The 21,777-nt window shown below is 40.9% G+C and overlaps 1 protein-coding gene across 4 annotated transcripts in view; it reads left to right on the plus strand.

Annotated features, from left to right (window-relative positions):
• LOC127660253 (rho guanine nucleotide exchange factor 9-like) overlaps nt 1-21,777 on the plus strand; it is a 122,015-nt gene that overhangs the window by 83,244 nt on the left and 16,994 nt on the right. The gene's annotated exons all lie outside the window — the stretch shown is intronic.

Below are 21,777 nucleotides of genomic sequence, written 5' to 3' on the forward strand. Positions count from 1 at the left end.
TAGACATGGACAGATATGAGGAGATCAGGTTCTCTTTGGACTGTGTTGGAGAGAAACTAATTCAAACGGCTGACACAACCATTCCTCCATATTATGACCGGAGCTTTACTCTTTGCAAAATAGTAATGAGTCTTCATTTTTGTTGCAAAGTATTTCGTATAGTTTTGGTTCTGATTTGTCAGTCGTGGCATTCCAAAGTCAAATATTTCTGAATAATGACCACACTTCCAGGGTCATTTCCTACTAATGTGCTCCTGTTCAATCTGCTCTCTACAATAAAATTATTTAATCTCCAATCTATATTTCATGTCCATGTATTTATTTGGCAAGTAGTCAAATAAAGTGGGATAATGTACAGTCAGCCGGTCGTTATTGCAAAATAAAGCCCAACAAGGTGATCAGGACCATGACACAGCATGGAGGACTCTTTTATCACTGAAGTGGTTCGCTTATTTCTTTTCAGACTTCTTATTTTAATGCTATTTACGTAATAAATAAATAGATAGACATGAAATATTGATTTGCATGAGAAGAAAGAAATGGCGGAGTTCTGTTGGTGGTTATATATCCCTACTTCACAAACAAATAAATAAATGGACATGAATTTGCTTTTTATTAGCTAGAGTTCACGGAGTGATACAAGAAATCGAAATGATGACCTGCAATACTCATATCACTTTATCCCCAGATGTGCGCTCATTATTCAGAAAAATCAGACCCCTGAATGTCAGATTCTGTGAAATCAAGTATTCCAGAGAGTGATGATAATTTACGATAATGACCGGCTGGTTGACTAGATTATCCTTTACAAATACTGCAGTTCTGCATTGTTTTTCTTTTACTTGTGGATGCGTCTCATGTTGCTCCCATTTAGATATCGCGCAGTGACAGCCAATGAGTAATGACAGTGAAGCTTACGTAATCTGTCTCCTGTGAGATAATGGAGACGAGTGCAGGAAAGAGATTTGTTGTTGTCATCAATTTCATGTTTCAGTGATGCGTGGAAAACCGTGTCAGAAATTGTCAGCATTCTGAGTGAGTTTGATTGATGCGTTGAAAGATTGATCTTTGTGTTGATATAATGCATTGAGTTTTATGCAGTTTATAACACTTTCCCGTCCAGAATGCTCATTTTTAGTGGCAAGTAAACCGATTTCTTATCATATTGGATAATGTACCAAAAGTGGTTGACATTGTGAATTTAATGCCTACATTAATAGATTGTTTGTCTTGTTCATGATAGGATGCATTGAGCTGTAGTTTATATTAAAGAACTCTCCTCTGCAGAATGTTCATTATTAGAGGCAAAACAAATGATTCCTTCTCAAATGTAGAATTCTATATTTGTTTTACTGGCAATCTAGTTAACCAATAACGTTAGAGCGACAGCAGAAGGAATGCCCACTAGCGACAAGAAATACAGGGGCTATAGGCATCTAGCAACAAACTCGGTGACAGTGTGAACGGGGCTTTTCCAGTACAGATAATTCTAGAATCATCCAAACATGGTGTTCTGTTCAACTACGTAAATGCAATCATTCAAATATTATATAAAAAAAAAACACCAAGTCTTGTTGGTCAGAGGATATGGGTCATAGGTGAGTCTCCTTTTAGATACACTTATGTCCAGTCCCTCTGACCTAGTCAAATGCCTCTCAAAACTCCATACAATCCCTTCAATGACATCATTAGACAGAACATCTGTCCCTCAGTGTTGAGTCAAGCCTCTCTGGAACATAGGCCTTATCCTGCAGAAACAAACATGACGATGAGCCCAAAGTTAGGCTGAAATATACTTTGTTATGAACGTGTATAAGAAAATACATGTGGTACACTAATGACCTAAAACTAAAACACAATAAAACACTTGCTTAACTTTAATCATAATATGATTTGATGAATTACCTACAAGTCACATATATGTATATTTGTTCTCCGGGAGCTGGGCTAAATGGGCAAGCACTGTTACTGCATTCCTGATATGGGTCAGACTCTCAGACACCCACCAGTAGTGATGTTTAGTTTGTGAACAGATCTGTCTTTTTGAACTAAACTTTTAAGTGAACAAATCATTGTTGTGACACTGACTCCTATTTCTTGTACTCGTGTACTTGTTCGCGAACAGAATTAATGAATCACTCCATTCATCTCGTTCGTGAATGAGGATCTGCTGACTGACTGAATGAGAGGAGCCATGTTGTTGATTCAGGTCGGCATTTCATTCATTCAATTTGGCATGTGGTCATTCGCGTTCAAGAAAGGTGGTATGCACCAAACATAATCCACAATTTATGAATGCGTAAAAATGAGTGAAGAACATACAGTTAAAATCACATGGAAATGTTGTGCTTTTGTGCATAGGCAGTGTATTTATGCTTTTCTTGAACTTGATAAAAGTGAACGAAATGAATGAATCGGTCTTCTCGTTCATGAACGAGGATCTGCTAACTTGTTGAACGAGAGGAGGAGGCAAGTCGTTTGTTCAGTCTCGCTCAACAAGAAAAGGGGCTGGATGAATTATGAATGATTATGAATTGGTGAGTGATGACCACACATTTCAAAGACATATGAACGTTATTGAAACTTACAATTATGTTTTTAGCTGTGCTTTGCAGTTCATAAATGATTGATATACTTTGTTGTAATTTGTGGGGAGACTCGCTATGCTTTTGATTCTATGCAATTTACTTGAATAAAAGTCGCATCAGAATCAGCTTTTTTGCCAGGTATGCTGACACATACAAGTTTTTTGTCTTGGTGACAGAAGCTTCCAGTGCACAAACAATACAACAACAACAAGACAGCTATGATAATAATAATAATAATTTATATATATATATATATACACACAGGGTTGGGAGGGTTACTTTTAAAAATGTATTCCACTACAGATTACAGAATACATGCTGTAAAATGTAATTTGTAACGTATTCTGTTAGATTACTCAAGGTCAATAATGTATACTAAATACTTTGGATTACTTCTACAGCACTGAATATAAAAACTCACATATTAAAAAGACATTCTCTGAAAAACCTAAATATCATAAGCAATGTTGTTTCTAAATCAAGATAAATCAAATTGATCTTTTAGATATATATATATAAGTATGATCTAATGTGAATTTTCTTGATAAAAGAACATGATCGTGTCTGGTAACGTGCATGTAAAATGGCTAGAAATAGCATTTGAATACAGTTACTTATATTTTGTATTTTAAATACGTAATCCCATTACATGTATTCCGTTACTCCCTAACTCTCTCTATATATATATATATATATATATATATATATATATATATATATCCATCCATCCATCCATCGATCAACCGCTTATCCTGTGTACAGGGTCGTGGGGGCTGGAGCCTATCCCAGCTAACATTGGGCTAAAGGCGGGGACACCCTGGACAGGTCAGCCAGTCCATCACAGGGCTATATATATATATATATATATATATATATATATATATATATATATATATATATATATATATGTATATATATATATGTACAAATACAAATTTGTTATATACAGATATTGAAAGGGAATGTAATGGCAGAAGAGGATATCTTGGATAAATAGACTAAGCTGAGTATTGCACATAATTATATCTCAATGGGGCAGTTTTAACTGAGATGGATAGTATGAGGGACATTTTTTTTCCTGTGCCTGACGGATCTGGTGCTCAGTGCTCTTTAGCGCCGTCCAGAAGGCAACAGTTCAAAGAGGTAGAGGGCAGGGTGAGTGGTGTAAAGAGTGATTTTCCAGCCTTTTCGAGTACAGTTCTTGGTCAAAAATGTTTCATTTGGCACCATCTACTGGCATAAATATATTTATTTATTTATTTATTTGGGGATTTTCTCCCCAATTTGGCATGCCCAAATCCCAATGCTCACTAGGTCCTCGTGGTGGCACAGTTGCTCACCTCATTCCGGGTAGCGGAGGACAAATCTCTCTTGCCTCTGCTTCTGAGACAACCTACTGTGGTGACCTTCCACGGAGACCTAGCGCTTGTAGAGGCTCACACTATTCACTGCGATCTCCACACACAACTTACCATGTGCCATGTGTTGTTTGTAACAGTTGCTTGTGAATGTATTTAACTCATCAATAGTGCAAAGAGACAGGGGTGAACCCAGCCCTTCATTTTAATCTTTTTCTAACAACTCTAAAATATAAAAGATTGTTCCCTATCTGTCACTCACTCGACGTTGTGTCATTGTAGTGACACAAGGGGTCACTCTTGGGAGCCCGAGACACCTCTGATCTTTAAATAAAAGGCCTAAGGGAACTGGCGAGTGGTATTTGCATGATTTGATGATTTTGCTGCTGCAAAAAAAGTAACAGTGGCGTCTGATGCTGATGTCTCAACTGGGCTGCCACCTCCGTGTCTGTTTGTCCAGTGTGAGCCTGACGCGCAGATGTCCACTATGCTTGCCCGGACTGCCGTGAGGATGGGGCGGGACTGGAACTCTCCGCCCCCACCCTCATGGCTAAATGATTGGTTCACGGGTCAGGGCGCTGCTCACAGCCATGCCATGAGAGTGCACCTTTTACTGCCCGAAACGGCTTCCTCGCTCCTCCATTCTCACTACCCTCGACGGTGTAGCAGCTCCAAGCTGTCTCCTCCCTGCATGCCATGGCCCCCCTGCAATCCACCTGGCCAAGGCACTTGAAGATCTGCACTTGGGTAATCCTGTTCCTGATGTGCTGCAGGAACTGCGCTCGATGACTGATAGCGTCCACCCCGGGGCCATGAAGGTCACAGCGCCGGCACTCGGACAGGCGATGGCCACCCTCTTGGTCCAGGAGCATCATCCGTGTCTCGACCTGGTCGAGATATGGAAGGTAGACAAAGCATGCTTTCTCAAACGCCCCCATCTCCCAACTCAGTCTATTCGGCAACACCGTTGACGACTTTGCCCAGCAGTTCTCAGCCGTGAAGAAACAGATGGAGGCCACATCAAGCGCCGGCGCCGTACCAGCGCGGGCCTTGCTCCGTCTGCTCGCAGAGGGCGTCCCCCTGTGGCTTCCAAACGTCAGGCAGCTCCGCTTCAACATGGGCCCAGCTCTCAGCCCCAGCCTCGAGCGTCCCACAGGTAGAGCACCCACCCTGTCCCCGAAGGTCCTCGAGGACCCGGCAGGCTCCCAAGCATTCCTGAGACGGACGACCCAGGGAACGAGACATTTGCTCTGGAGCTGGTAAGCAGACCACTCCATCCTCCGGTGGAGAGCCGTTAGGAGAACCTTCAGTCAAAGGTATTTTCTTTGCCTCATCCCCTTCGGGCTGCGGTTCTCACATTCTCAATAATAGAGCAATTTTCTCTCTCCCTGAGTCACCTGCCGTCCTTATAGCAACCGGCACCACACTTCAGCAGTCTTGGTTACCCCGGACGCGGACCCCCCGCCTCCATACCCACGATGGCTGCCCCTCGGCCGGCCAGCTCTGACGAGAGGATGCCTACATGGGACCTCCTCCTCAGTCACTACCCGGCCCCTGCCGGGTGTGCGGAGCAAGGTAAATGCTTGAGTCTTCTCTCAGCACCAGAGCCTTGGGACACACTTTTGCCTCCCGAAGCCATACTACCTGCCCCGCCCCACTGCGAAGCCTCGCCAGGTATGTAGAAAACAATCGTCCCCTTAGTGCACCTCGCACAGAGCTTGGACGCCTGGCTTTCACTTCCCAACCTGTCACGCTAGTTGGCCAGGACCATCCCACTCGGCTACACGATTGTTCGCCAGGCCTCCGCCCCCTTTTCGGCGGCATCTGATTTACCTCTGTGCACAGCGAAGATGCCAACCCCCTGCGTGTGGAGATCGTGATCTCTACAGCCCTTCCTTCATCGTATCTAAGAAAGGCGGCGGTTTATGATCAATCTTGGACTTTGGAGTTTCAAACCGTGCCTTTTACAAACTCCCGTTCAAAATGCTCATGCAAGGACACATCTTAACTTGCGTCCGGCATCAAGATTGGTTCGCAGCTGTAGACCTGAAGGACGCATACTTCCACGTCTCTATCTTGCCTTGACACCAACCCTTTCTACGGTTCGACGGCCAGGCGTGTCAGTACAAGGTCCTCCCCTTCGGCGTATCCCTGTCCCCTCGCGTCCTCACGAGGGTCGCAGAGGCAGCCCTTGCCCCGCCAGGGGAAGTGGTCATCCGCATACTCAACTACCTCGAAGACTGGCTCATCCTGGCCCACTCCCGAGAGTTACTATGCACCCACAGGGAGTGGGCTTCAGGTCAACTGGGAAAAGAGCAAGCTCGCCCTGGTTCAGAGCATCTCTTTTCTCTGCATGGAGTTAGACTTAGTCTCAATGGTGTACGCCTCACCAACGAGCGCGCGCAGTCAGTGCTGAAATGCCTCACCTTGTTCAAGCCAGGCACGGCGGTTCCTCTAAAAACACCTGGGGCATATGGCATCCTCCGTGGCAGTCGCGCCGCTTGGGTTGATGCATATGAGACTGCTTCAGCACTGGCCCCAGACTCGAGTCCCAAGATGGGCAAGTCGCCGCTGCATGCATTGTGTGTTTATCACCCCCGTCTGCCGCCAGATTCAAACCCTTAACAGACCTCTGTTTTCTACGGACAGGAGTCCCCTTACAGTAGGTGTCCCGACACGTCCTGGTCACCACAGATGCCTCCAAACAGGGTTGGGGCGCCATGTGCAACAGGCACGCAGCCGCTGGTTCTTGGAAAGGGCCCCCCGCTGCGTTGGCACATCAACTGCCTACGGGGGTTCCTCCCACTAATTCCTCCCACAAGCACATCTTGATCTGTTCAGACAGCACCACAACGGTAGCATACATGAATCGGCAAGGCGCTCCCATCACGTCACAACTCGCCCGCCATCTCCTCCTCTGTAGCCAGCAGTGACTCAGAGGCAGCCTCAACACTGCAGCGGACACGCTGTCGCAACAAGGTATGCTGAGCGGAGAGTGGAGGCTTCACACCTAGTCGGTCCAGCTGATATGAGAATGGTTTGGCAAAGCATAGTTAGCTCCCTCTACCAGACAACTTTACACTCCGAAGTGGCGCTTGTTCGCAAATTGGTGTTCTTCCCGGTCTGAAGACCCGCAGAGATGTGCAGTTTAGTCAGTTCTTTCATCCCTGCAAGAGAGGTCGGAGGGAAGGCTGTCCCCCTCCACCTTTAAGGTGTATGTAACCGCTGTCGCGGCCCACCATGACGCAGTGGACGGCAAGTCCTTGGGTAAGCATGACTTGATTATCAGATTCCTTAGAGGCGCCGGAGGTTGAATTCTCCTAAGACTGTTCCCCTCCTGGGTTCTCTCAGTGGTCCTCTCGGGCCTTCAGAGATCCCACTTCAAGCCACTTGACTCAGTTGAGCTCGAGGCCCTCTCCTTGAAGACCGCCATCCTGATTGCGCTAGCCTCCATCAAGCGGGCTGGGGACCTGCCCGCCTCAGTTTCCCCTCCATCGTGCGCTCTTATCCCAGGAGATCCCACTAACTCTGCTCCCTGGATGACTCCTCCCTAGCCCTCTGGTCAGCAAATTCAGTGGAGGAATTCCCCAATCAGACCCACTACGAGTACTGAAATTACTCTGTACTGGAATAGGTGCTCCACAGGACGGGCCACCGTGTGGATTAATCCCCCTGTGTGTATTTCCGCGTCTCCCTTGGGCAGTCCCCGTTGCCCCCCCGGTCGCTGTGTTTGTAGCAACCCTGGGTGGGATGTGGTCTCCGCAGTGAGTGGAATCTTCACCATGGGAGTGATTCTGGACACAATTCTGGATTACCTGCTGAGATAGCCGGGACCTTTTCTCGGCTCCTCAGCACAAAACCTGAATGAGCGGTTCACACGCCATATCCTTTATACCCATATGTTAGGGGGAGTGGCATGCAAATACCACTTGCCAATTCCCATTGGCCTTTTATCAAAGATCAGAGGTGTCTCAGTCTCCCAAGTGTGAACCCTAATGTCACTATATCTACACAACGTCTCGTTCCCTCCATCAGGGAATGGAGGTTATGAAAGTAACCAGGACGTTTCCTTTTCATACTCATTATATGTATATGAAATTAAAGAGAACATAATGGTTTGACATCAATTTATGCTTGCTCTCATAGAATTCAGAAGACACGACAGCATTCCTGGTATAACATGACGGTAAGGGAGCATAGAGCAAATTGATCAACAGTGCTCCCTGGTTTTACATTGTATACTGGGAATTTTTAGGGAAGGAACGTTTGGCCAACTTCCTGGTCAGTGCCCTGTACACTGGACTAGGGAGCTGATTGAGATGCACCCTGAGTTACCTGCTAGTTATATAAAAAGACCGTCTACTATTTGTTAGTAACATTTGGTAGCTTGTAATGCAGCTAGTGGTCTGCTGCTGTAGCTATTTCTGAGCAGTTCTGTCAATAAAGTGCAATTAGAGCAATTATTAATATGGAAATATCCTTGTTCCTAATTCTATTAATGCTTAATTTGTTAGCGTTGTTTGTCAAAGGTGTCCAAATGTTGTAGGGTATGCAGGTCAGGTTTTGGGAAATGTATAATTAATTTCAATGATCGTAATCAATGATTAATCAGACGATTTGACCCGGATACCCATACACATTGTAAAAATGCCCCAAAAAGGGCTTATATAGTCCAGGAGTCTGCCTCAAATATATATAGATAATTAAACACCACGAATTATAATTAATTAGGAATATACATTATATGCAGACAGGATATATTCATTTAATTAGACCCTCAATGGAATTGACCCGTAGGCTACCGCAACCAGTCAGTTCGTCCAGCGAACAGCTTTGCTAAATATTCCTGATCAATTCCCTTGAAGGTTTATTCTTAGTTATAAGCATACTCATCAAAGCACGTTAAATTACTTTGATAATATCAGCTCGTAGCTTAAAATCGCACATTAAAGAGGCTTTGTTTTATGATCAACACACACAGACAATCAAGCATATAATTGGGTTTAATACAAGGAACTAGAATATATCACTACACTTGACAAACAGACACTTAACATGTAAAATAAAATAAACATAAAATAAACAGAGTAGAAGCAATAAGGAAAATAAAGAGATTATTAAGGATAGCAACTTATTACAACAGTTAACCCTTAAGAGCCAGCAAATGGAATTACACACTTTAACGCGTTTGGATTTCAGATGAAATGATACTTGCAAAATGGGCCTATGTGTGGCTGAGCAAGGCTGCGTGGATGTCGCGTCCTCGGGGCTTTCTTGAGGCGGAGGATTTCGGTTCGGTGTTTCCAGAGCGTGGAGTTGAGACTCACTTGAAGAGAGAGTTGAGGGGTTGTTCCAAGCAGTTGCAAATGTTCAGCAGAAGAGGAGAGAGAGGGGTGCCGGGGGAAGTCCAAGGAGAGATGAAGTAAGTTGGGAGTTGGAAGCAAGAGAGAGAGGAAGAAGATAAGAGCTTTCGAAGATAAGAGGAGATAAGGGAAGTAAGAGGAATAAGAGAGCTAAGAGATGAGAGGACTAAGAGGAAGAACTAAGCTGTAAGGAGATGAGGGAAGTAAGAGAGATAAAGAGGACTAAGAGAGTGAGAGGAAGTGGGCGCAGCAATTTTATACCCTTAGAAAACATGTCCCACCTCTCATTGGCTCGACCAATGAGAAGGGTTTGGGTTCCAGGCGGGAATTTGGTTTATTGCTCTTTTGTTCTCACATTTCTCATTGCATGTGCAAGAAAGAAAACTAGGAAATATACTTGTAATACTAATATGTTGTTGTTATCGACATATCATGTACACAGTCATTTCAATCTTCGAAATACCAAGTTATAGAGACCAAATATGCCACACATATGATTTCGGGTAACCATGGTATGCAAAGTCTGAAACATTAACCCATTAGAGTTTGCAAGAAAACATAGATCAAGCACATTTAAGGGAAAATGTGAGATGGCACATTAGATACATGTCAATATTTTTATCACATGGATTATATATATATATATATATATATGTATATGGAATATATAGGATTAAAAAGTGTTCATTTCTCCTTCTCAGTAAGAATTGAGTGAGAATCAGCCCTGTCTGAGCATTCCTTTGGAGGTCATAAAATTCTCCTTTCTTTGGGCAGGACAATGATTCCTTTGTCCCGTCTCACTCATTTGCATGTTTATGACTGTGTTTATGACGGTAAGAGATTTTGGGCTGAATGACTCAAAAGATGGTAAACATAGCCGAAATATCATTCTACGGAGATCTTATATTCGAATTCGGCTAGGACAAATCGTAAGGTTTAATTTGATACCAAGAAAAGTATATTTGGTACCCTTAAAAATGGGTTTACACTGTTAGGCTATTAAATATAAGGCCTCTTATTAACAATAACTAGTTTTACTACACTACTAGACAGTCTTACTAGTTTGATCTAACATCAGACAAACAAAACATACGGGGATTAAAACATATTTCACTAGAAAATACATTTCTAAGTTTAAAACTGAAAACGCACACATTCTCTGTTGCCAACTTTTCACGTGCCCTTTTCTCACGTGGTGAAGCACAGAGTCTCACATGTGTGGGGTTTTTTAGAAAGCACCACGAGGATCCTCTGTCAATGGTTCCTTGTCTCTTTGTCAATACATTTATTGTGCTTGTGGAGACTGGTTGGCGCTATTTCAGTAATTAGGGGAGTTTTTAACAGTAAGTTCTGTTTGTTCGGAACCCGCCGAGTTAATGATTATCCTTCATTGATTCCTCCAGTCACTACATGTATATGATTAAGCAACAATGAAAAGACAAAAATTTTATGCATGTTGATTTCTAATTGAAATTGATTTTATATTAAGCATGTGCTGTGTTTTTTGTGTCTTGTTTATGGGAAAACAATGAATGTAAATGGTTTTAGTGTGTATTCTATGAATCTAGAAAAATTACAATTTAAATTTTGTGAATTTGAATTCTAGACATGTGGCATTTAACAAAATTGAATTTGTTTTGTGGCGTATTTTATAGATATGTATTTTTAAACAGCAAATTCTATGTTCTGTAATTTTAAGAGGTGTAATTAGCTGTAAATATTCATATTATAAAATTGCAGCTGAAAAAGGAATTAAAATTCACTATTATAAAATTAAAATGCTGAAATTCAGATCTTACAGAAAGTGGGCCAGATATCAAGCTTCTGTGTTCCTCAGGGAAAGGTTTCAGAAAAGTCGACCGGACCATTTTGGCCAATCATAGAGCTGCTAAAGGTTTCAGATCTCTGTGAAGTTGGCACCCCAATAAATCTTTACCAGAATTATAGGCAACCATTTATTTGTGCTGCGTTTGTGATGATTTGTGTGAAATATTAGATATTTATTTTTTGGCTGTGTGTTGTCACGTTTCACCCCATGTCATCCAAATCGCTCTTAACTGGTGGCGTTCATTTGTACTAAATTTGTGCCATTAAAAGGAACTCTGTAACTCTTTTCCTTTCTTGGATATAGCAGGTAAAGTTTTTGGGAGCAGAGACATCACTGTCCACCCCATGCCGTCCTAATCATTCCAAATAAGTGCCATTCATTTTTGCTCGATTTGTGCCAGTTTATTTCGTTAAAATAAACATTGTATCTATCTCCCTTCCTTAGAAATAACCGCTTGTATTCAGGAGCGGCGACTCTCCACCCCATATAGTCCAAATCGCTCTTTTTGTTTGTGCTGGTGTGTGCCGTTGAAAGTAACATCATTACGTTTTCATTTCTTTGTATTTAACAAGATAGCTGTTGGGTCAACCACTTCATAGTTTGTGCTGTGTTTGGTATCGTTAAAGCATTTATTATTTGCAAAGACTTTCTTTCACCTCATCAAACTCTAAATGTAACAAAGAAAATTGTCTGTGTTTGTACTGAAAATTATGGTTTGTTTATATGCTATGTGGCATTGCTGAACAAAGTACATCATGTTTATAAAGATTAATTATTCAAAAAAATTTTCACAAGTAAACAGCCACAGTATTCAGCTCGGAATTTGCTTTTATTCGTTTTAGTTTAGCTAGAAGCTTGCTTGACTTGCATTGACGGCGTTTGTATAATTTATAGGCCTATATGACAGCTAAAGTTCAAAATATTTGTTTGAAATTCCAGCACAATGTTTGAAAACTTGTTAGAGGCGTTGACATGGGGGAATGCATTGGGAATGCACTAAAATTGGAGGCAACACAAGAAAAGAGCAAAACTTTTAACAGTTTAGGTTCTTTTTAACTTGACATGGCATCTAAAAACGTAATGCAACTTTACATTGAAAAACAATTATAAAACAGCACAGACGGACACAAAAATGGGTTCAATGCGAACGGCTCCTCAGTGCAAGACTAGTGTAAGACTGTTCACTAGTTCATGAACATGCCATTTGTTTGTTGTCTTATTGTACATTGCTGAATCAAAGTAAGCCTAACACATATGGAGTTTTATTTAACAAGGTTTGGGAAAAGTAAGACATTTAATCAGATCAATCACACTGCCAGAATAAGAGTATATAAACAGCTTCTTACCTGTCTTCTGGCATTCGGTCCCGCCCATTGCCCATGAACAGACTCATGCAGACTCTGGTCACTGAATGTAAATTTGCTGCAAAGCATTCACCTTCATCAGCACAGCTCTTCTGTCCAAACAATCTTGTTATTCAACAGAAGCTGCCACAGCAGCTCATTTATTTTTGCAGTATTGGCTGCTAACATGTTAAGTGTTATATTTTATTCTGTCTTTCTTTTCATTCTCTATTGAATCGTGAAGTTACTTCCGCTTGCGTGAAACTGCTTCCACATGCTTCACTTTGCCATCACTTTGGCACCGTACACATGTGAAACAGCTCCCTACAGCTGTTCAAACGTTCTCCTATCTAAACTTCCCACCTGGAGCGGCCCATTGTGTAAGCCTACCTCCGTGAAAGGACACTGCTATGGCATCATGTCACTTAAGCTCTTACACAGCTTCATTTGAATGCGAGGGAATCAAAAGAATAACTATTTAATTCAAGCATCATTCCAATCCTCCCTAGCATTTCAATCTGGTTCTCCTGCACAGCTGATTCCTGTCAGCCTCATTACCTCGCCATGCAGCTTGTTTAGGGCATGCTCCATTCAGCGATTCTATTTCTTCCAACATGACTATCACAATTGTTCTCCATTCAAAGCGCCCTTTGGAGTGTGATTTATTCCATTCAGAACACAGTCGCAATTTGCAACAAGCGAATTCCTTCCAAACGACCGCTGTAGCTCCCGCTCGGACCAGCTCCCACTCTTACCAGCTCCCACTCAGCTTCGGGACAGTTATGTGGATGAATTTTCACGTTGTTTGCGCTTATTCTGCCTGTTGACTGGAATTTGTTTTATAGATTATTTTCTTTTGTGAAATTCTGTCTCACAAAATGTTTATAGAAGCACTGGACTTGAGCAATCCAACGGAAAAGTTGTCGCGGGGAATCTCATAGGCGTTCATAGACTGTTTGGGATTGGAAGGATGGATGACGGGTGGCGCTGTCGTGCGTGGGGTTAATGCACACTTTTTTTTTTCTGTTTGTTTGGTTCTGGAGGAGGTTTGGGGTTTGATTGTGCACTAATGTTGGAATGTCTTTATAATTGTATTTTTTGACACACAATATATTTTTTTCTAATATGTCAAACATTTTAATATGAGTGGATTGTCTCTCTCGACATGGAATGTGAATGGGTTGGGACACCCCATAAAAAGAAGGTAGATAATTTTTTTCCTAAACGTTAGAAATATGATTAATGATTAATGAATCTTTCCTCACAGGAAGCTGAAAAATTTGGGATGATATTGGGTGGACATGTTTTCTTAAGTGCTGGCTCAAGTAAGAGCAGGGGATTCATTATTGTTTTAGTTGAAATTCCAGGGCTAAGGTTGATTTTTTGGCTCATATTTGCACTCCTAACGCTGATGATCAGGTCTTTTTATAGATCTTGAAAGAATGTTGCAAACCGCTGGCACACCTCATGATACAATATTGGGAGGAGACTTTAATAATTTGATGGACTCAGTCCTTGATCATAGTGAAGCAAAAGTGTGTAAGCCCCAACAGCAACATTGACACTTCACAGGATGTGTAAAAATCTTGGTCTTACAGATATTTGGAGACTTTTAAACCCATCTGGTAGGGACTATAAAAAAATCTTTCCATCGGTCCATGAGATTTATTTTAATCCCTCATTTCCTCTGTTGTTGATTGATCAGTTGGAAACATCTTAGTCGCAGATCATGCCCTGGTGTGTTTAGAGGTGTTGCCGCATATGAAGAAAAATAAATCACATAGTTGGCAATTTAATATATCCCTTGTGCAAAATCCTGATTTCCAACAAATGTTAAACGCTGAAATCAGTGTTTATATGGAGACCAACTGGTCCTCAGTATCCTCTGTGGGCATGGCTTGGGAGGCACTTAATGCGGTTCTTAGAGGTCGGATCATACAGTATGCCTCATTCATCAAAAGGTCCAAAGCATGAAGTGTTTATTAGTTCGAAGGGAATATTAAAAGTGCAGAGGCAGAGCTGAAGCGACTAATGTCGTCTTATGGCCTCAGAGTATTGACCCGATTAAAATACAGATATAATACTTGCAGAAGGTTGTGTTTTGGATAATCAGGGCAAGACAGTCATACTTTGAGTTTGGGAACAAAGCAGAGAAGCTTTTTGCTGGATACATAAAGCAGAGAGAGTATTTTTCTACCATTCCCTTCGTGAAATCTGCTGGTGGTGAAATTTGTACCTCGGCCATTGATATTAATAATGCTTTTAAGAGAATTCCATCTTGATCTTTATAGTTCCACATCGTCTACTGATGAAATTATTAGAAACTTCATGGAACCATTTGAACTCTGTAAATTGATGACTGAGCAAAAACAATTATCTTGATTCTGAGATGACCTTGCCTACAGCAAGTCTCTGGTGCCAGATGGCTTTGCCGCTGAATTTTTTAGATCTTATGCTACAGAACTGGCTCCACATTTGCTAGAAGTTCATATGGAATCATTAAAGAATGGAAAGCTTCCACCAAGCATGACACAAGCCTGTATCAGTCTGATTCTTAAAAAGGACAAAGATCCAAGCCAGTGTAAGAGTTACTGTCCAATTTCCCTGATCCAGCTAGATGTTAAAATATTGTCAAAAATGCTGGCTAACCGATATAGTAAAGCTATGACGTCTCTTATACATATAGATCAGCTGGGGTTTATTTGAGGCCGCTGCTCTTCTGACAACATTAGGTGTTTCATCAATATCATGTGGTCAGTGACAAATCTCACTTGACACCGAAAAGGCATTTGATATGATTGAATGGGATTACCTTTTTAAGATTTTGGAAATATATGGGTTCGGGAATACTTTTATTGGATGGATTAAATTACTTTAGAGACACCCGGTAGTGGTGGTAAAAACAAATGGATTATTTTCAGACTATTTTACTCTGGATAGGGGCACCTGGCAGGGTTACCCTGTTTCCCCATTATTTTTCTGTCTTGCCCTGGAACCATTATCAGCCACGATATAAAGGAAGATGATTTTCCTGGGGTGGTGGTGGGAGGTATGGTGCATAAGCTTTTGCTTTACACAATGGTATTTTATTATTCGTCTCTGACCCCACTATATATCTAATTCTTCCCTCCACAGAATGATTAATTACTTTTCTAAATTCTCAGGATACAGAGTCAATTGGTCTGAATCCAAAGCTTTGGCCTTGACACCGTACTTCCCAATAACTGCTTTTCAGCCGGGCACCTTCCAGTGACTCAAACAGGGCATTAAGTATTTGGGCATTTTATTCACAGCAAATTTGCCTGATTTAGTTAGTGTTAATTTTGACCCCTTATTAAAAAGGTTTTCGAGCAATATGGGCAGGTGGGCTTCATTACATTTATCTATGATTAGGAAGGTTAAAGTTATTGAATATTGTATTCCAAAATGTATCTACCTGCTACAGTCTTTCCCTGTTGATGTTCCCCTCTCTTATTTCAAGCTATTTGATAGCATAGTGAATACATTCATTTGGAATGGTAAACATCCCAGATTACATTTCAATAAGTTACATAGGCTGATTGACAAAGGTGGGCTAGGCCTACCCAAGATTTTGTTTTGTTATTATGCATTCGGTCTCAGACATTTGACTCTTTGGTCACTTCCACCTGTGAGAGCCCCTCCCTGCTGTTGTATTGAAAAGGAAGTTCTTGCCCCTATTTTGCTATTGCAAAGCCTTTCTATCAAACTAACCAGAGAAGTTATATTACACCCCGTTATCTCGCATTTGCACATGGTATGCACAAATGTGTCCAGAGTGTTTAATTTGGACATTTATTTAAATGTTGCCTCGAGCATATGGCTGAACCCAAAATTATGTATTAATAAGTCCCCTTTCTTCTGGTCAGAGTGGATTGTGATGGGGGTTGCTACACTCGGTGATCTATATGAGAGTTGAGTGTTGAGATCCTTTGAAAATTTGGTTCAACATTTTGGGATTCCCAGATCTCAGTTTTTTAGGTAATTACATCTGCGCCACCTGCTCTGTACTATTTTTGGGAGTAGCATACACCCCCCTAAAGCAGCAGATACTCTGGGAGTGGTGAGGGAGTTTGGGCTAGAATAAAAAAAAAAAAAAAGGCAAGTCTGTATCTAGAGATGCAAGTGCCTTATGCAATTCAAGATTTTACATAGATTCTATTGGACAGCAAGTTCATTCTGAAATTAATGACCAATGTCTTTGAAGTCCATCCTGGATTAGCTGCAGAAAGTCACATAGATGCAATTGTCCTTTTTAATATGCTGATGAGGGGTTTGTTGGCAATTAATTGATGGTCTATGTATTCCATTTCAAGATCGTAGTCATCAATAGACTGAGGTGATGCAGGCAGAGATCAGTGAGGTGCATCACAGTTCAACCTGGCCAGTAATTTCGGTGAGGTCTATCCTAAATCCAAGGTTCAGACAGTGGCATATGAAGTATCCCATATCTTATGGTTGGAGATGGCATCAGTTCATCCTCTGAAGTCCATCGTAATTCTATAATCATAAATCGTTGGTTATGGCAGACCTAACTAAAGTAGCCTAATTGTGAGTTGAAGGATAAATTAGGTGTATGTCTGGCTAAACAGATGAGTCTTTGTTCAAGATGCAGACACACTCAGTTTAAGTTTAGACTAGTTTAGGGAGACTGTTCCATAGTTTAGGAGCTAAATATGAAAAGGATCTACCTCCTTTTGTGGATTTTCATATTCTAGGAACTATTAACAGGCCAGAATTTTGCGATCGTAATGAACGTGATGGAATATAGCGTGCTAGAAGGTAACATAAGTACTGCGGAGCTAGACCATTCAAAGCTTTGTATGTAGTTAACTGAATTAAAAATTAATAAAAACTTAACAGGTAGCCAATGTAACAATGATAAAATAGGGCTAATGTGATCATAATTCTTGGTTCTCGTCAGCACTCTGGCTGCTGCATTTTGAACCAATTGAAGTTTATTTATTGATCTTGCTGGACATCCTTTAGCTTTACAATATTCAAGTCTTGAGGTCATGAACACATTCATTTTTCGTCATCAGCAACAGAGAGCATGTGTCGTAATTTAGCCATATTTCTTAGGTGGAAGAACGCTGTTCTACAAACATTGGTAATTTGATTTTCAAAGGACAGATTGGTCTCAAATATTACACTTAAGTTCTTCGCTGTTGAAGATGATGTAACGGTACATACAAGGGCGCCGTAAAGGGGTGGAAGGTTAGGACGATTCTAAGGGCCCAGGCTGATTTAGGGCCCAGAAGAGCAGACCCCCTTTTTCTTTTATTTCTTTTCTCTTTTTTATACATACATTAAATGTGCTAGGGCCCCTCATGCACTAAATGTGTATTTTGTCTGTTTTGACCATAGATTTAATATTTAAAAAACAAATAATGTATTTACTGTTTCAGTCACACCCCTCCCCCTCACAATGGTTTATTCCACCTGCGCTGTCCGAGCTACGATCGCTAGTGTAGCGTCTCTTGCTTATTGCACTTGCTATGATACAGTGCAGACAGTGACACACGCAGGCATGTCACATCAAAAGTCAGGGCATCAAAAACGGAAAGAAAAGAAGGAAAGAGAAGACAGAGAACGCCGAAGTCGACAGTATGTCACACAGTTTTTCAAAAAGAAGGGTAGCTTGCCCTATTCCTGTATTCCAAAACTTTCAGAGTTACTTATTTTTGTTGCTACATGACCTGCTTTTATCTAGCTAGCTTAGTAAAATAATTACTGAATTATGATTTACATCCAACAATAATAACATCTCTGCTGTCTCCGGGGTTATCATGTCTCATAGACACAGATTCAGCGGCTGCTGCACACCCACTTCCTCCTTCCCCCACGTCCCCCGTCCCCTTCTCAGCCGAACAAGGTGAGCCTGAGCGCGAAACTTCACGAAGATTGAAGCCTCTAAACACGTCTTATCTACTGTGTTCGCCACATGATGATAACTTTACAAAACAAAAAGTAATCTACACGCTTCAAAAATTACAAAATCAGTTTGCTGTGTGTGTGTCGTGTGTTCTGTGAAGTGACAGTGCTGCTGCTACGATCGATGCTGTCAAACTTAATGTTCTTAATGTGAATAAAATGCCCCAGAAAAAATCATATAAAATTGAATAAAACATGTGTCTGTAGTAACCATTGGCTATAAGGAGTTTACAAAATAGATATTTTAATATTTTATATTAAGAAAACTAAATAATATGGTTAATATTACGTGTGTGTGTGTGTGTGTGTTTGACTTATACAGATGCAGAGTCAGCTTTATTGTCTGCACCTCGTTCTCCTATTGATTTCAAAATACAACACTGATCTGACTTGTGAATTTGAAGATGAAGTCAGACACCTCAACTCTGTATATGGGGCCACTTTCCCAGGGTGTCTGTCACCAATTGATCTGCTCAACAGCATTTACAAGATGCAGCTGCAGAGTATTTTTGGGCAGGTCTGCATAGTTTTGCGAATATTTTGCACACTGCCTGTGACCGTTGCTGGTGGCGAGAGAGCATTCAGTAAGCTGAAACTGATAAAAAATTATCTGAGGTCTGCTATGTTGCAGGATAGACTTTGTCACCTTGCCATACTATCCATTGAAAGCAAACTGGCAAGAAAGCTGAACTTTGATGATTAGATACATGATTTTGCCAGCAGAAAGGTACGCCGCTGGGCCATTATAAAGTGATGTTGAACATAACTTTGTTAGACCTGGCTAACAAACAGTTGATGTCTGGTTCAGTACTTGTTTAGTCCTGGACTGGTTTAGGCCTGGCATTACTCCTGGTGTGTCTTGATTTTGAGCCCTTTTGGCCTAGCTAGTTTTATTCCTGGACTGATTTAATTATGGGTTAGTTCTAGCTGATGTTTCCTGATTGAGCAGTTTGACCCAGCTAAAGCTTGTTCATGTAAAGTACATGTCAATATATGTACATTATGTTCCGTTGTGCTTGCAATTGCAATTGAGATAATAAATGTTCTCCCTTGTATGTAAACAAGTACATATTTCTATATTTTTTTCTTTGTACTCATCTTTAGACATTTTAACTATGTAATGCGCTAAGTATCTTTTTAAAGTATACTGGGCATGTTTATTGGGTTAAATTTTATCTGTAAAAATGTAGGGGGCCCAGAAATTTTGGTTTCCATAGGGCCCAGAATTTCTGGCGGCACCCCTGAGTACATACATCGAGAGTCAAATAATATTTTAGTGCCTTATTTTTAGAGGTTTTTGGTCCAATAATTAGTACCTCTGTTTTATCGGAATTGAGTAGAAGGAAATTTATGGCCATCCAATCATTTATTTCATTGATACACTCTGCTAATTTGGAGAATTGTGAAATCTCATCAGGTTTTGAAGAAATATTTAAGTTGGGTATCATCGGCATAACAGTGGACACTTATTCCACCATTTCTGATGATATCTCCCAGGGGAAGCATATACAAGGAGAAAAGCAGAGGCCCTAAAACTGATCCCTGTGGCACTCCAAAATTTTGTTTGATTTTACAATTCCTCATTTATATAGACAAAGTGGTAGCGATCTGATAAATAGGACCTAAACCATGCTAATGCAGCTCCACAAATGCCAACCTAATTCTCTAGCCTATTCAAGAGAATGTCGTGATCTATCGTGTCGAATGCAGCACTAAGATCTAAAAGCACTAGAATTGAAATGCAGCTGTGATCGGATGATAAGAGCAAGTCATTTATAACTCTGATAAGTGCAGTCTTTGTACTGTAATGAGGTCTAAATCCTGACTGAAATTGTTCATATATACTATTTCTCTGTAGAAATTAACATATTAGGGAGGATATTACCTTTTCTAGTATTTTCAACATAAATGGGAGATTTGAAATCGCCAGTGAAATATTTTGCCAGTTCTCCAGAATCAAGTTGTGGCTTCTTAATAAGCGGTTTGATAACTGCCATTTGAAAGTTTCTTGGGACTTGTCCTAAGGATAGCGAAGAGTTAATAATATTAAGAAGAGGTTCTAAAATTACAGGAAATATCTCTTTTAAGAGCTTAGTTGGTATTGGATCTTACAAACATGTTGTGGCTTTTGATGTTTCGATATCATTTGTTAGCTCTTCATGACCTATGACAGCGAGTCATCAAATTTCATGTGAGGAAAATTATTAGACACAGTTTTCAGAGGTGCTATGACAGATAATTGCATAATTCCAAATTTAATTTTTATCAGTAAAGAAATTCATGAAGTCATTACTCTTGTGCTGCGACGTAATATCTGGTTCTGTTGAGGCTTCATAACTAACCAATTTATCCACAATACTAAATAAACACCTAGGATTGTTGTGGTTATTTTCTATTAGTTTACTAAAATATGCTGACCTGGCAGACACTATCCTTCCATGCACCATGAAATACTTCTAATTTTGTATTCTTCCACTAGTGCTCCATTTTCCGAGCTGCTCTCTTGAGCATGAGTGTGATAATTGTACCATGGTTCAGGGCTTATTTCTTTAATTTTCTTTAATTGAAGGGGGGCGGCACTATCAAGAGTGCTAGAGATGACTGTATTTATATTTTTTGTTATTTCATCAAGTTCTTCTAGACTTTGGGGTTTACTGAGCGTATGAGATAGATCTGGAAGATTATAAGTGAAGCTATCTTTAGTGGTCGAAAGAATAGTTCTACCTGAACGATAGCGGGGTGTAGATTGAGTAACATTAGCTGGTCGCAGTATACAAGAGACGAGGTAATGATCCGAGATGTCATCGCTCTGCGGCAGAATTTCTATATTATCAACATCAATTCCATATGACAGAATTAAATCTAGTGTAGGATTATGGTGATGAGTTGATCGTGTTACATATTGTCTATGTGATAACTACAAGATATGATCAAATTTTGCAAATTCACCAACTAAATCAGAATAAGGCCTGGGTGATCTATATACTGTAGCAAGGGTAAAAGATTCATTTTTTTTTTTTTATTTATATCTGATGATGTCATAGAAGTATTAAGTAAAAGCAGGTAAAAACCTGGCCAGCAGGAGCCATCTGTGCTCTTCAGGACTGTTTTGAGTGTATTGACTGGCACATGTTCAGGGATGCTGCAACATATGGCGACTCTACTAACTTGGAGGATTACACAGCATCAGTGATCAGCTACATCAGCAAGTGCTTTGATGATGTCAATTTCTCCAAGATCATCACCACACGCTCCAACCAGAAGCCGTGGATTACTGCCGTGTGCTGCTGAGGACCCGAGACACCGCCTTCAGAGCAGGTGACAAGGTGGCCATAAGAACCTCGT

This window comes from Xyrauchen texanus, chromosome 19 (genome assembly GCF_025860055.1).
Source record: "Xyrauchen texanus isolate HMW12.3.18 chromosome 19, RBS_HiC_50CHRs, whole genome shotgun sequence".
Classification (NCBI taxonomy): Eukaryota; Metazoa; Chordata; class Actinopteri; order Cypriniformes; family Catostomidae; genus Xyrauchen; species Xyrauchen texanus.